Source organism: Ursus americanus, chromosome 5 (genome assembly GCF_024610735.1).
Source record: "Ursus americanus isolate L20-20 chromosome 5, mUrsAme1.1.p, whole genome shotgun sequence".
Lineage (NCBI taxonomy): Eukaryota > Metazoa > Chordata > Mammalia > Carnivora > Ursidae > Ursus > Ursus americanus.
The window spans coordinates 7,322,496-7,336,665 of record NC_142131.1 but is presented as its reverse complement, the minus strand read 5'-3'; the positions used below and the strand labels follow the sequence as shown (position 1 = coordinate 7,336,665).

Here is a 14,170-nt window from a genome sequence, read left to right as displayed (position 1 = left end):
GAAGGTGCGATTCTGTAAGGCTTTGGGAATCCTATCCGATCTTACTGTGTAGTAAGATTGCTTTTCAGGAATGTTTCAAAAGTAAAACTAATAAAGTGTTTCCCTTCATGAGAAAAGAGGGCTCCTTGTGATCTTCCAATACCTTATAAATCATGAATTTTTGAAACGTGTTTCTTAATGCAGTTACTGGGAGAAATGGAACAGTAAATATTGTAGGTAGTAGCATTATCCATCAGCTATTTCCTTTTCTCTCTCTTCTAAGGTAAATGGAAGGATTCAACTTCCCTGCTGCCTTTAAATGTGAATTGTTACGGCCAATGATATGTGAGAAGTGAAGCATACCATGCTTAAACAGTAAGTTTGAAGTGCTTGGGTACTTACAATGTATCCTGTTCTTTCTTCCTGTAGTAGTAAGCTGTGTATTCTGGATAGTGACTACTGTATCAGCATTAGAACCAGACTTAGAACATGAGGACATAAAGCAGAGCCCTGCAGCTTGTCTGAAATGGACATGAACATGTCTGAAAAATTAATCTTTTTAATTGATTTTAATTCCCTGAGCCATTTGAAGTTATTTAATACTGCAGGGTAACTTTAGCATACCCTGAGTGAAGCAAAAATTAAAATATTAAACTAGTAGTGATGGAGGTAAATTCTATTTTAGCATAACTATAACAGGAGTGTTATAATTGTATATAATGATTTTTTTCATTTTGAAATTCTTATCTTGTCTCACATGTTAAATTCTTTACATGTATCAGATTTAATTCTCACAATGACTTTAAGAAATATTTAACACTTCATACTCGTTTTTTTATAATTTTTATTTTGTTATATTAGTCACCATACAGTACATCCTCAGTTTTTGATGCAATGTTCCATGATTCATTATTTGCGTATAACACCCAGTGCACCATGCAATATGTGTCCTCCTTAATGCCCATCACTGGCCTATCCCAATCCCCCACTCCCCTCCCCTCTGAAGCCCTCAGTTTGTTTCCCAGAGTCCACAGTCTTTCATGGTTCATTCCCCCTTCTGTTTACCCCTCTTTCATTCTTCCCTTCCTTCTCCTCCCAATCTTCCTATTTCTTATGTTCCGTAAATGAGTGAAACCATATGATAATTGTCTTTCTCTGCTTGACTTATTTCACTTAGCATAATCTCCTCTAGTCCCGTCCATGTTGCTGCAAATGTTGTGTAATCGGTCTTTCTGATGACTGAGTAATATTCCATTGTATGAAGAGAAGGGCCATATGCACCCCAATGTTCATACTCATTTTTACATCAGAAGAACAAAGCTTACAAAGGAAACAGAGGTTTACATTCCACCAATATCGTACAGGTAGCAAGTGACAGAAACAGATTTCAAGTGCAGAATATTTTAAATTATAAAGCTCATGCCCTTAAACTTTATGTGATATATTATCTCTTATATATGCCAAAAACAAGCAAGCAATATTAACTAACCAAATATTGAAAAGTCACTGAATAAGGAATATTTATTCCACATATACAAGGGAACTGCATCAGTGAGAGGTGAGGAAATGGTAGATAATAGATAATACGAAAATGAATAGGACATTAAGTCTTACGATGGGCGAGCTGAAGATCTCAGGACAGTGTAGAGGGGAAATTGTATTGAGAGGCATGTGTATGCCTCAACAGTAAACAGGAAGTAATAGTATTACTGAAGGAAGAGACATTTGAACCTGAGCTGTCTTATATTGAAGAAGGTGGGTCACAGAAGTGATGAAAACTATAGTTGTATATTGTGTGAGCTTACGGACTGCCAGGATCCTCAAGTAAGAAATGGCCCAGTGAAAAACTGAGCTTTCACACGGATGATTTTTCATACTCTTGCTGTTAAGAGTCCAATGGGGAGACTGTATTCCTAATGATCCCTGGAATAGATTTGTATTATGGAAAGTGTGATAAACCTGTAAGAGTAATTTGTATCTTTTTTGTACCTCTGAGTTCTATAACAAGATTTAAGAATTCCTTTTAGATATTTCTTATTTATCTTATTTCTGTTTTATCTATAACTGTATAAATTACTAGGTATGTTGAGTAATTTTAAAAATGATAGGCTTTGAGTAAATACATTTAAAATTAATAGAAAATTTCTTCAAAAATAAATGGAGAATCTTAGACCAAATCTGACACTGGGCGTGATAGATATTTCAGCCTGTAGATTTGAAAGCAAAGTATATTTCTTAAGACATAGTTCTGAAAGTTGAAAATGTTAAAAACTGGGAGAATCAAAACATTGTTATATTTGTTTGGGTCGTCTGGAAACCAGATAGCAGGATGTGATTATAGATGTGTTTTTGTCCATACTGTTTCTGTGTATTGACCAATTTTAAGATGCAATCAAGCAGTCTTTTTTTATGTTTTTTTTTTTTTTTTACTATCCCTTAGAAATGATCTGTAGGTCCCCTGATACAGTTAGCAAAGGAAATATGACAATTTTAGATTTTTTTTAATTCATGGTACAGAATCATAGTAAACGATGAATCCAAATTATGAAACATTTTTTCCAACCATTTTTGCTCAATATATTTAACAATTAAAAATTTATCAAGTGTATGCTTTATTCCAAACAAAACAAGGATTAGGGAAATGCACAAATAGTCAAATGTTTACTTAAAGATGATTTTCTTGAATCTCCTTTAAATACAGAACAATTACACTTAAACTGTTATTCTTCCTTTCTTTTTATAAACCTCCTCATTTTCTGTTTGAATTTGTAATTACTCAGGATATTATCATATTAAAGGAAACACTGTGGAACATTACACAAAGCTTTAGAGTTAAAAATCAAAGCTAAACTTCTCTGTTTATTTTTATTATTATTATTTTTTGTGGGTTTTTTTTTGGTGAAAAACTTGTTGTCATTGTTGATAATAGGATTCACATCATCTCATCAGTCTTAGGTGGCTGAGTGTTTATTACTTGATGGTTTTCATTTTCTTTGCTATGTTTCGTTTATTTCACCAGTGAGGTCAAAATCATGACTTCATTGAAAGAAGGCACCAACCCCCTAAGCCAAACTTTTGAATGGCTTATACTAAAGTCCGTGTCCCTTTTTTCATGAACTCTTAGGAGTTAGTAAATCTTTAAGTTCATCACAGGGTGCTGAATTCTAGCCTCAAAGTGGCTGACCTTGTGTCAGTTGCAAATTCCTCGTCCAGTCAGTAGTGACCAGAAAAGTCAGGGTCACTTGACAGAAAGCATGGAGACATGGGTACAAGTTTATGTTCACATTTCTCTGGAAAATTGACCCTTAGGGTGATGACATTTAGACATTCATGAGCTGACTGATCAAAAGCAAAACAAAGCAGCAATTCTTGTTTCCAGGCTTTTAAAAAAAGTTGTTTTTTATTTTTTTCCCAGTGCATGTCCCATGAGTTTGTATCTAATTTATTATGTAGTCTTGGCTCCTCTGCTTACTTTGTCCCTGGCACCATTTCTGACTCATTTAGGATTTCCCAAATCTGCCCTCAGATCACAATATGTACCCTACAGCTCTTCTCCTTGAGTTCGATGGATCAACCCAGATCAGTCTTAATTTTTTTTTTTAAAGATTATTTATTTATTTATTAGACAGAGATAGAGACAGCCAGTGAGAGAGGGAACACAAGCAGGGGAGTGGGAGAGGAAGAAGCAGGCTCATAGTGGAGGAGCCCGATGTGGGGCTCGATCCCATAACGCCGGGATCACGCCCTGAGCCGAAGGCAGACACCCAACCGCTGTGCCACCCAGGCGCCCCCAGATCAGTCTTAATTTTAGCGTGTTTAAAGATGATGCAACCCTTGAAGATAATGTCCTATTACAAACTCTGCTAAGCTAGTCTAAATTATTTAATAGCACTAGTTGCTGAGAAATTAAAGTGCAAAGCTTACATCTGTGTATTTATGAGCAACTATTTTTCTGGATGACTGCCTAATTTTGTCTAAAGTAAAAAAGTTATCTAGGTTCTTTCCAGACCTTTTAGATTTTCTAATTTCTTTAAGAACTACAGTCAAAACTTACACGAGGATAGCAACTTTTTGAATTCAACTGTCTGTTAAAATATTGTGCTATGTCTATTTTTGTTCTCAAACAATTTATTATACTTAAACACTGTGTCAAGAATTAAATTAGAATAAACATAATTCACTTTGATCTCAGTATGATGTTCCTTGCTTTCTGTGTATTGCACAACCTGTCTCAAAGGTGCAAACTATATTAAACTTGAGTAATATCAGCAGCCTCTTGTGACTTTTCAATATTTTCAGATGTTTGCCACCAGTCAATAAATTTCGAATACTTTTTCATACTCTACAAAGTGTTAATATGCTAATATATTCAGTCTATTCTTGTCCTTCGCATGTCCTAGCATTTTTTAACTACCTAAGACAGCATTTTCATCTTAAAGTCTTTAAGCAGGATTTTATTTCCAATACATCTTTTATACATTGCCAATATTCTTAAGTACTTAAAAATGAGTTTCTTCTGTCTCCTTTATAAGCATGCCAAAGAGTATCCTTGAAAAAAAAAATATGAATAATCTAATACTCCATAGGTCTTCGAATTCCATAGCATTGATTTCTTCTTAAAAATTCTCTCCATATGCTCCTCCATGAAATATTACACAATCCCAAAATATTTATTTTCATATTCAGTTGAGAGAGGGTACTCAAATGATATCCATTATATAAATTTGACAATAATCATAATTAAGATCTATTCATCACTTTACATTTTATACAGTGCTTTCAAATAAACCATGTCATTAAAGTAGACATTTGTACCATTTTTCATTTTAAGGAAAGATACAAGAGGTGAAATGAATTGCTCCAAGCTGTGTAACTAGAAAGTTACAGACCCTAGCTCGAGACCGTTACCTTCGAATCATCCTACCAGCCTGACCAATTTCCCATTGTTGAACTTAACAATAAATCATAATTTGAAAGATAACATTATATGGATTACTTTGTGATTTGGTGATGCCCTAAGTCACTTAATAATTTTACAATGATACATGCAAAGAGACAAAGGGAGAATGTGATGATCCCTGAGACCCCACTTCCATGAATGATACAGTGAAAATCATATCATATTTATACTCTGTTCAGTTATGCAGCATTTGATGAAATGAAAGTTGTCCAAATATCTGATTGGGCACCAATTTCAGTTCAAATTATTTCTAGCTCATCTCATCTCTTAAAAACAAGATCACAGGCCCAAAATGGAGTCACTTATGTTAAGCCCCACATCACCAAACTGGGCCCTAACTTAATTATAGTTTTCATCTCTCAAAAATAGAATCTTAAACCAGTCAATCAAGAATCACCTGGTTAGCTGTAGTGAGGTAATCTGCTTGATGGAGCTCTGTAGTTCCCTAAAGGAAAGTGACCTTGCCACAACTAATCCACTTTTTACTAGTATAACTTCCTTGTCCCACTCCCTTCTGCCTATAAAAGTCTTTCCTTTTGTACAGCTCCTCATGGCTGCTTTCTTTATATCTGCTCCACAGAATACTGCTGAATTTGTGAATCATTAAATAAACCCAAAAAGATCTTTAACATTCGCTCAGTTGAATTTTTTAAACACATTCTGAATAAGAAAAGTAAATGAATCCGTTTACTCCTCCCCATCTCTATCACCCAATGTTTTTTTTTTAATTTTTAAATTTAACATATAATATATTGTTTCAGTAGTACAGTTCTGTGATTCATCAGTCTTACACAACACCCAGCACTCACCACAACGCATACTCTCCCCAGTGTCCACCACGTGGCCACCCCATCCCTTAATACCCCCCTCCCTTCCAGCAACTCTCAATTTGTTTCCTAAGATTAAAAGCTTCTTATGGTTTATCTCCCTCTCTGGTTTCATCTTGTTTCATTTTTTTCTCTCTTCTCCTATGATCCTCTGCTTTGTTTCTTAAATTCCCCATATCACTGAGATCATATGATAGTTGTCTTTCTCTGATTGGCTTATTTCGCTTAGCATAGTACCCTCTAGTTCCATCCACGTTGTTGCAAATGGCAAGATTTCATTTTTTTGAAGGCCGAGTAATATTCCATTATATATATATATACACCACATCTTCTTTATCCATTCATCTGTCGATGGACATTTGGGCTCTTTCCATAGTTTGGCTATTGTGGACATTACTGCTATAAACATTGGGGTGCAAGTGCCTCTTTGGATCACTACATTTGTATCTTTGGGTTAAATACCCAGTAGTGTAATTGCTGGGTCATAAGGTGGCTCTATTTTCAACTTTTTGAGGAACCTCCATACTGTTTTCCAGAGAGGCTGCACCAGCTTGCATTCCCACCAAAAGTGTAGGAGGGTTCCCCTTTCTCCACATCCTCGCCGACATCTGTCATTTCCTGACTTGTTAATTTTAGCCATTCTGACTGGTGTGAGGTGGTATCTCATTATGGTTTTGATTTGTACTTCCCTGATGCCGAGTGATGCTGGGCACTTTTTCATGTGTCTGTTGGCCATTGGGATGTCTTCTTTGGAGAAATGTCTGTTCATGCCTTCTGCCCATTTCTTGATTGCATTATTTGTTTTTTGCGTATTGAGTTTGATAAGTTTCTTATAGATTTTTGATACTAGCCCTTTATCTGATATGTCATTTGCAAATATCTTCTCCCATTCCGTAGGTTGTCTTTTGGTTTTGTTGACTGTTTCCATTGCAGTGCAAAAGCTTTTTATCTTGATATACTCCCAATAGTTCATTTTTTACTTTGTTTCATTTGCCTTTGGAGACATGTCTAGCAAGAAGTTGCTGCGGCTGAGGTCGAAGAGGTTGCTGCCTGTGTTCTTCTTAATTTGACATTTTGACATTTAGGTCTTTCATCTGTTTTGAGTTTATTTTTGTGTATGATGAAAGGAAATGGTTCAGTTTCATTCTTCTGCATGTGGCTGTCCAGTTTTCTCAGCACCATTTGTTGAAGAGACTTTTTTCCATTGGATATTCTTTCCTGCTTTGTCGAAGATTAGTTGACCGTAGAGTTGAGGGTCTGTTTCTGGGTTCTGTATTCTGTTCCATTGATCTGTGTGTCTGTTTTTGTGCCAGTACCATCCTGTCTTGATGATTACAGCTTTGTAATAGAGATTAAAGTCTGGAATTGTGATGCCACCAGCTTTGGCTTTCTTTTTCAACATTCCTTTGGCTATTCGGGTCTTTTCTGGTTCCATACAAATTTTAGGATTATTTGTTCCAGTTCTGTGAAAAAAAGGTGGTGGTATTCTGTTAGGGATTTCATTGAATATGTAGATTAGTCTAGGTAACATAGACATTTTAGCAATATTTGTTCTTCCAATCCATGAGCATGGAACATTTTTCCATTTCCTTGTGTCTTCCTCAGTTTCTTTCATGAGTGTTTTATAGTTTTCTGAGTATAGATCCTTTGCCTCTTTAGTTAGGCTTATTCCTGGGTATCTTATGGATTTGGGTGCAGTTGTAAATGGGATTGACTCCTTAATTTCTCTTTTTTCTGTCTTGTTGGTGTATAGAAATGCAACCGATTTCTGTGCATTTTTTGTATCCTGGCACTTTACTGAATTCCTATGTGAGTTCTAGCAATTTTGGGGTGGAGTCTTTGGGGTTTTCCACAAAAAGTATCCTTTCATCTGCTAAGAGTGAGAGTTTGACTTCTTCTTTGCTGATTTGGATGCCTTTTATTTTTTTTGTTGTCTGATTTCTAAGGCTAGGGCTGCTGGTACTATGTTGAATAGCAGTGGTGATAGTGGACATCACTGCCATGTTCCTGACCTTAGGAGAAAAGCTCCAAAAAGAAGATCTAATAATTATAAATATTTATGCCCCTAACATGGGAGCAGCCAATTATATAAGCCAATTAATAACAAAATCAAAGAAACAATAATACAGTAATAGTAGGGGATTTTAACACCCCCCCTCACTGCAATGGACAGATCATCTAAGCAGAAGAACAACAAGGAAATAAGGGCTTTGAATGACACACTGGACCAAATGGGCTTCACAGATATATTCAGAGCATTCCATCCCAAAGCAACAGAATACACATTCTTCTCAAGTGCACATGGAACATTCTCCAGAATAGATCACATCCTGTGTCACAAATCAGGTCTCAAATGGTACCAAAAGATTGGGATTTTCGGACTACAGTGCTTTGAAACTGGAACTCAGTGCTTTGAAACTGGAACTCAATCACAAGAAGACAGTTGGAAAGAACTCAAATACATAGAGGCTAAAGAGCATCCTACTAAAATGAATGGGTCAACCAGGAAATTAAAGAAGAATTTTTTAAAATCATAGAAACAAATGAAAATGAAAACACTACCGTTCAAAACCTTTGGAATGCAGCAAAGACAGTCCTAAGAACAAAGTATATAGGACTACAAGCCTTTCTCAAGAAACAAGAAAGGTCTCAAATAAACAACCTAACCCTACACCTAAAGGAGCTGAAGAAAGAACAGCAAATAAAGCCTAAACCCAGCAGGAAAAGAAAAATAATAAAGATTAGAGCAGAAATCAATGAAATACACACCAGAAGAACAGTAGAACAGATCAATGAAACTAGGAGCTGGTTCTTTGAAAGAATTAATAAAATTGATAAACCTCTGGCCAGACTTATCAAAAAGAAAAGAGAAAGGACCCATATAAATAAAATCATGAATGAAAGAGATCACAACCAACACCGAAGAAATACAAACAATTATAAGAACATATTATGAGCAACTATATGCCAACAAATTAGACGATCTGGAAGAAATGGATGCATTCCTGGAGACATATAAACTACCAAAACTGAAACAGGAAGAAATAGAAAGCCTGAATAGACCCATAACCAACAAGGAAATTGAAGCAGTCATCAAAAATCTCCCAACAAACAAGAGCCCAGGGCCAGACGGCTTCCCAGGGGAATTCTACCAAACATTTAAAGAAAAATTAAATCTATTCTTCTGAAGCTGTTTCAAAAAAGTTGAAATGGAAGGAAAACTTCCAAACTCTTTTTATGAAGCCAGCATTACCTTGATCCCCAAAACCAGACAAAGACCCCACTAAAAGGAGAATTACGGACCAATATCCCCAGTGAACATGGATGCAAAAATTCTCACCAAAATACTAGCCAATAGGATCCAACAGTACATTGAAAGGATTATTATTCACGACCAAGTGGTATTTACTCCAGGCCTGCTGGGTTGGTTCAATATCTGCAAATCAATCAATGTGATACACTACGTAAATAAAAGAGAGGACAAGAATCATATGATCCGGGGCGCCTGGGTGGCTCAGTCGTTAAGCGTCTGCCTTCGGCTCAGGGCGTGATCCCGGTGTTCTGGGATCGAGCCCCACATCGGGCTCCTCTGCTGGGAACCTGCTTCTTCCTCTCCCACTCCCCCTGCTTATGTTCCCTCTCTCTGTCTCTCTCTCTCCCAAATGAATAAATAAAATCTTTAAAAAAAAAATCATATGATCCTCTCAATAGATGCAAAAAAAACATTTGACAAAGTACAGCATCCTTTCTTGATTAAAACTCTCCACAGTATAGGGATAGAGGGTACATAACTCAATATCATAAAAGCCATCTATGAAAAACCCACAGTGAATATCATTCTCAGTAGGGAAAAACTGAGAGCTTTTCACCCAATCCTTTTTTTTTTTTTTTTTTGGTTTTTTGGTTTTTTTACCCAATCATTTTTATCTCATGTAGGTGAGATAGTTTGCACTAATCCCCTAGGCCTTGTTTTTTTTATTGTTCTGTATTCTCTACTAAAATATAAAGTCAACAGGGATATAATACCTGGTAGAAGCAGCTCAATAAATATTTGTTAATGTGTCAATAAAGAGATGTTTCATGGATCAAAGAGTCATCATTTTTGTAATAATTCCACTTGTGTTGATAGTTGTGTGTGAGAGTTTGTAATACTAGAATAAATTATTTTTTGAAGATGTAGATCCTCCACTGACGATCTTTTAAAGGTAGGCTAGAGTATCACAGGGAAATGTGATTATTCTGGTCCAGATAGATAATTTTAAAATGTCTTATTTCTTTGTATTTCCTCTTTCAGAAATATTTTTGCTAGGTGCCTATAGTTAAAACCTGCTATTCATGTAAATAGTCTGGAAAAGATAAAAAGGAACACAGTTGACTAAATTAAAAACAACAATAAAAACAACAATAAATAAAAAATAACAATAAATAAACAATAACAAATAAATAAAAAACAAAAACAACAATAAATAAAACTTTAAAGCACTTCAGAGGGATCCACTGATGTGCAGAAAATTATTGATGCTAATTACAAATATTTGTGTAATAATGGGTACTTACTGTTTTCTCATTCTCTCCAGGGCAACTCAAAGCAACACTGTTGCAGCATACATGAAAGCAACGGTATGATTCTAGCTTTTATTTATATGGATTCAGGGTTTGGAAAGTTAGATAAAATAAATATGTATTCTTCCAGTGCCAAACCAGGACTGGTTAAGAAATTCTATATTGGAATATTAAAATATCTTGACTCCTCATGTTGATAATCATGATATCACACCACCTAAAGATTAATAGCTCAAGGGACCTAATTAGAATATAAATATATTGAATTAAGTATAGGCTCTTCTTTGTACTATCTTTACTATAATCCAATTAGGAATAATTGTCCAAGACTTTGGTAGGAATCCCAGCACCCTTTTGGGGACATTCTTTATTTATATTGACAAAACTTTTACAGCAATATTGAATGCCTGACTCTTTGCCAAAACTCCAAACTGCAAAACAACTTTGAGTAATTAATAAGTTGGTGCTGGGTTGTACTGATCAGTCTTAAGGACTTTCCATATCTGTGGATTTCAAGATTTCAAGATGCTCAACAGACAAAAGCCAACCAAAGGTCAGTCAAAATCTTGTGGTTGAAAGACAGGTTAATCTTTAAGGCTTGCTAAATCATTTGAGGAAGAATAGTTGAGATCAGTTGTAATGAACAGTCTCGGGGCTAGGACAAATTAATAGCATTGTCTAGATTTGATGAATTTTTCCTCCTTTCAAGGATGGAATTTTTAGATCTCGATTTTTTAGACTTCTGGATTATTGGTTTTCATGCAGTCCCCAATCCAGCCCTATTACTTGTGATTTTTTCCCCCTCATCTACCTTTCTCTGTTAGTGCTTCAGTTTTCATAAATTCTGGTTGACAAACAGGTGATTATAATACCACTTGCCTTATATAAGTTGAGGACAAAATGAAAGCACTTTTAATTAATATGTTTACACACAAACACACCTTTTTGAATTCTATGATCTTCCATGTGCTCTCATTCTTTCTGGCTTTGAGTCAGGGCTGCCACCCATCTAGTAGCCACTTATTAGTGTGCAAGAGCTCTCCTTGTACCAAGATTGGAAGTGCAGTCCTCTCCCTCTGTGTTTCCCAAATCTCCATGAAATAAGTTTCCTGTTCAAAATCTATCCTGATCTGGCTTAGCACCTTTAACTCTGAGCCAGACTGACCTCAAATAGCATGCTACTGTTCGGTCTCAATTGCTCAGCCCAATCGTAAACCGTCCCTCGTTTATTTCCCTAAATGCCAGAATATGGTGTTGAAGAAAACTTCACCTGAAGAAAAAAGGTAGAAATAATAGATCATTGCTTTAGATCAGCCACCCTAGTTTTCCACAAGTGCTCCTTATTAGCCACTTTGTCCGTAGCACAGGCGTCTTTCGCACATGTGGAAGCCCAGTCTGAGGAGGAAAAATCGTTTGACGTAATAATCTTCAACCTGGGAGTTGAAATACTTTTACATACTATGGAGACTCATCCCCCAATCTCACTCAAACTCTGCTTTTCAGAAGGGAACATAGGATTGTATTTTGTATAAGCATGTGTCTAGTAAAGTGCGTTCCCCAAACAATAGCATTCTCAAAGGGGAATACTGCCTTTGTTGAAATGCATTTTGTCCCTACTACGCTAGTTTCTGTCAGTGTAAATGAAGATTCATTCAAATTTAAAAGACATCAAGCCATAATACTACCATAAAACGAAGGTTAAGAGGCCTTTGTCATTAAAGTAAATAAACATGATGTCACGAGGTCTCACCAAATGTCTACTTTAAAAGAAGGTAATTGGAAATATTTCAGTGACTTCTCATCTCCCTTCAGAAAATGTTTACCAAGTGGATATATTAACCTAAAAAGCATTTTCTCTTTTTGTTTCATTTTTGGACCCAATTATTTCTCAACATGAGGTAAAACGCTGTTCCAGCCCAATCAGAGAAACTTCGGAGCCAGAAATAATCATGATCATATTCATTAATTAATTTATAATCAAATAAATATATAAGGAAAGCAGTGCTACTATGAGGAATAGGCATATTTACAAAAATTTTCTTTAAGAGGATTATGAATGTCTTATTTCATTGGAATAAAAGGAATCCTCGCTCTCCTTCCTTCTGACTCCATTTGTTATGAAGTATTCCAAGTGGATTCATTCTGTGGTAAAGAGCCGAACACAAAGAAACTACTGAAATAGAAGGCTTTTACAAAGCAGCTACTGAGATCTATTTTTTTGTTCTGAGCTGGAAGTCTGTTGAATGCACGCCCAGAAGTGCTTTGTTTTCAACCTACTCAAGGTGGTGTTGTCTAACGATTTGTTTTCAAATTCTGTGCTTATGAAGAGAAATGGACAGGGGCCTTTAACGGTCTTCAGATGAAAGCAAATACCACACCAGATAAAGCATAAACATTGTACTGACTGGAAATCATAAGAAAGAACAGCAGGGAATCGAGATGCTTTATTTTTAATTCAATGAATAAAGTGTTTAGTCATAGAATCAAATTCATTAAACACTTTTCAATTTATACTAAGTTATAAATACAGTTGTTGCAAAATCAGTCTTCTGTTTAATACAAAATCTTAAGTTCCAGCCAAAGAGTAAGTCGTCCTAAATACTGCTATTAATTGAACACACTTGAAGAATTCCTTTGACATGCTTCACCTTGGTCATTACATTACAGAATTGGCCCTGCCTAGAACTGCTTAGTCGTCCTGTCAACAAATGGTTTTGAAGGTCTGCTTTGAGACAGGCACAGTAAGGTGGCTAACTTGCTGAAACCTTAAAAGATAAATGACCTGTATTTTTAGATATGTGGATTATTATGTGAAGTACATTAACCCGGATAGTAAAATTAGACAAGGAAGACTTTATTCAAGAATATTACAAGAGGGAGACGGGCTAGAACTCATTCTAAGCTCAACTTTACTGAAAAAAAGACCGGAGAGAAAACAAAGAGAAAAACATTAAGTCTTTAGGACTACCTTTGTAAAATTGCATTGCGAGAAGTCCTCTATGATTGGTGAAATAATCTGAAGAGTGAAAATGATGTTGTTTTTCGTAACTGCCTAATATCATCAGAGTGACTCTTATTGTTTCTGAGAATAAAATAATTGAAGCAATTTATCCTCAAGACAAGTGCTATATAACTCTATCTATTATTGCTGTTGTGAATATAGTCAAAAGTGTTTGTAGTACAGTTTGAATAGAACAGACCGGATGTCTAAGTGCTGTTTCTCTTCCTAGTTGTGGAAACCTTGCCTGCCAAATGACAGTGACAAATAGCAAACTACCTATTAGGGTACAGAGGTTCTTGTGGATAGGTTATGTAATCGTTCACCTTGTGCACATATTAGGTCCTATTAAACATTTAAACACTACTTAGGGGACACATATATAAGGAAATGTTATTTGTGTTTGGATCTTAGCAGTATTTCAGTGTAGAAAAGGGAAATAACCAATACATATTTATTTAATTCCCATGGAGAGAAGATATTTAAACACTAAAGCCATTTGCAAGTTTTTTTCCCCTCATAATTGCAGAGTTACCGTATAATTTATTATCCAAATTAGGACAATTTTGTTCAGAAAAAAAGACTATAGAGGATAGGGCCCTCAGTCATATATTGGAGTGTCTATTACTGTACCCATGTTATAGAGAAGGAAACTAAAGTTTATTTATTGGTAAAGCTTGACTCTATATGAGATATCTTAGAAGAAAATAAATAGAAGTCATTAGAAAACATGTGTGTCCCACCCATATTTTGATAAGCTTTGGGGAATGCTTGTTTCCCAAAACCTTTCTGTAACCTTCAAGTCCCGCCGGGCACCATTCTGGATGTTGGGGTGCTGACGAG

The 14,170-nt window shown here is 35.7% G+C and overlaps 1 protein-coding gene across 4 annotated transcripts in view; it reads left to right on the top strand.

The window, feature by feature from the left end:
- LOC123799262 (uncharacterized) overlaps positions 1-14,170 on the top strand; it is a 1,380,163-nt gene that overhangs the window by 949,845 nt on the left and 416,148 nt on the right. For 3 of the 4 annotated variants that reach the window (XR_015724344.1, XR_015724346.1, XR_015724345.1), the window contains one exon: positions 263-354. The gene's annotated coding sequence lies outside the window, so the exon portion shown is untranslated. Of the gene's footprint in view, positions 1-262; positions 355-10,343; positions 10,418-14,170 lie in introns of those variants that run through there. The other variant, XR_015724347.1, reaches the window with a different exon arrangement.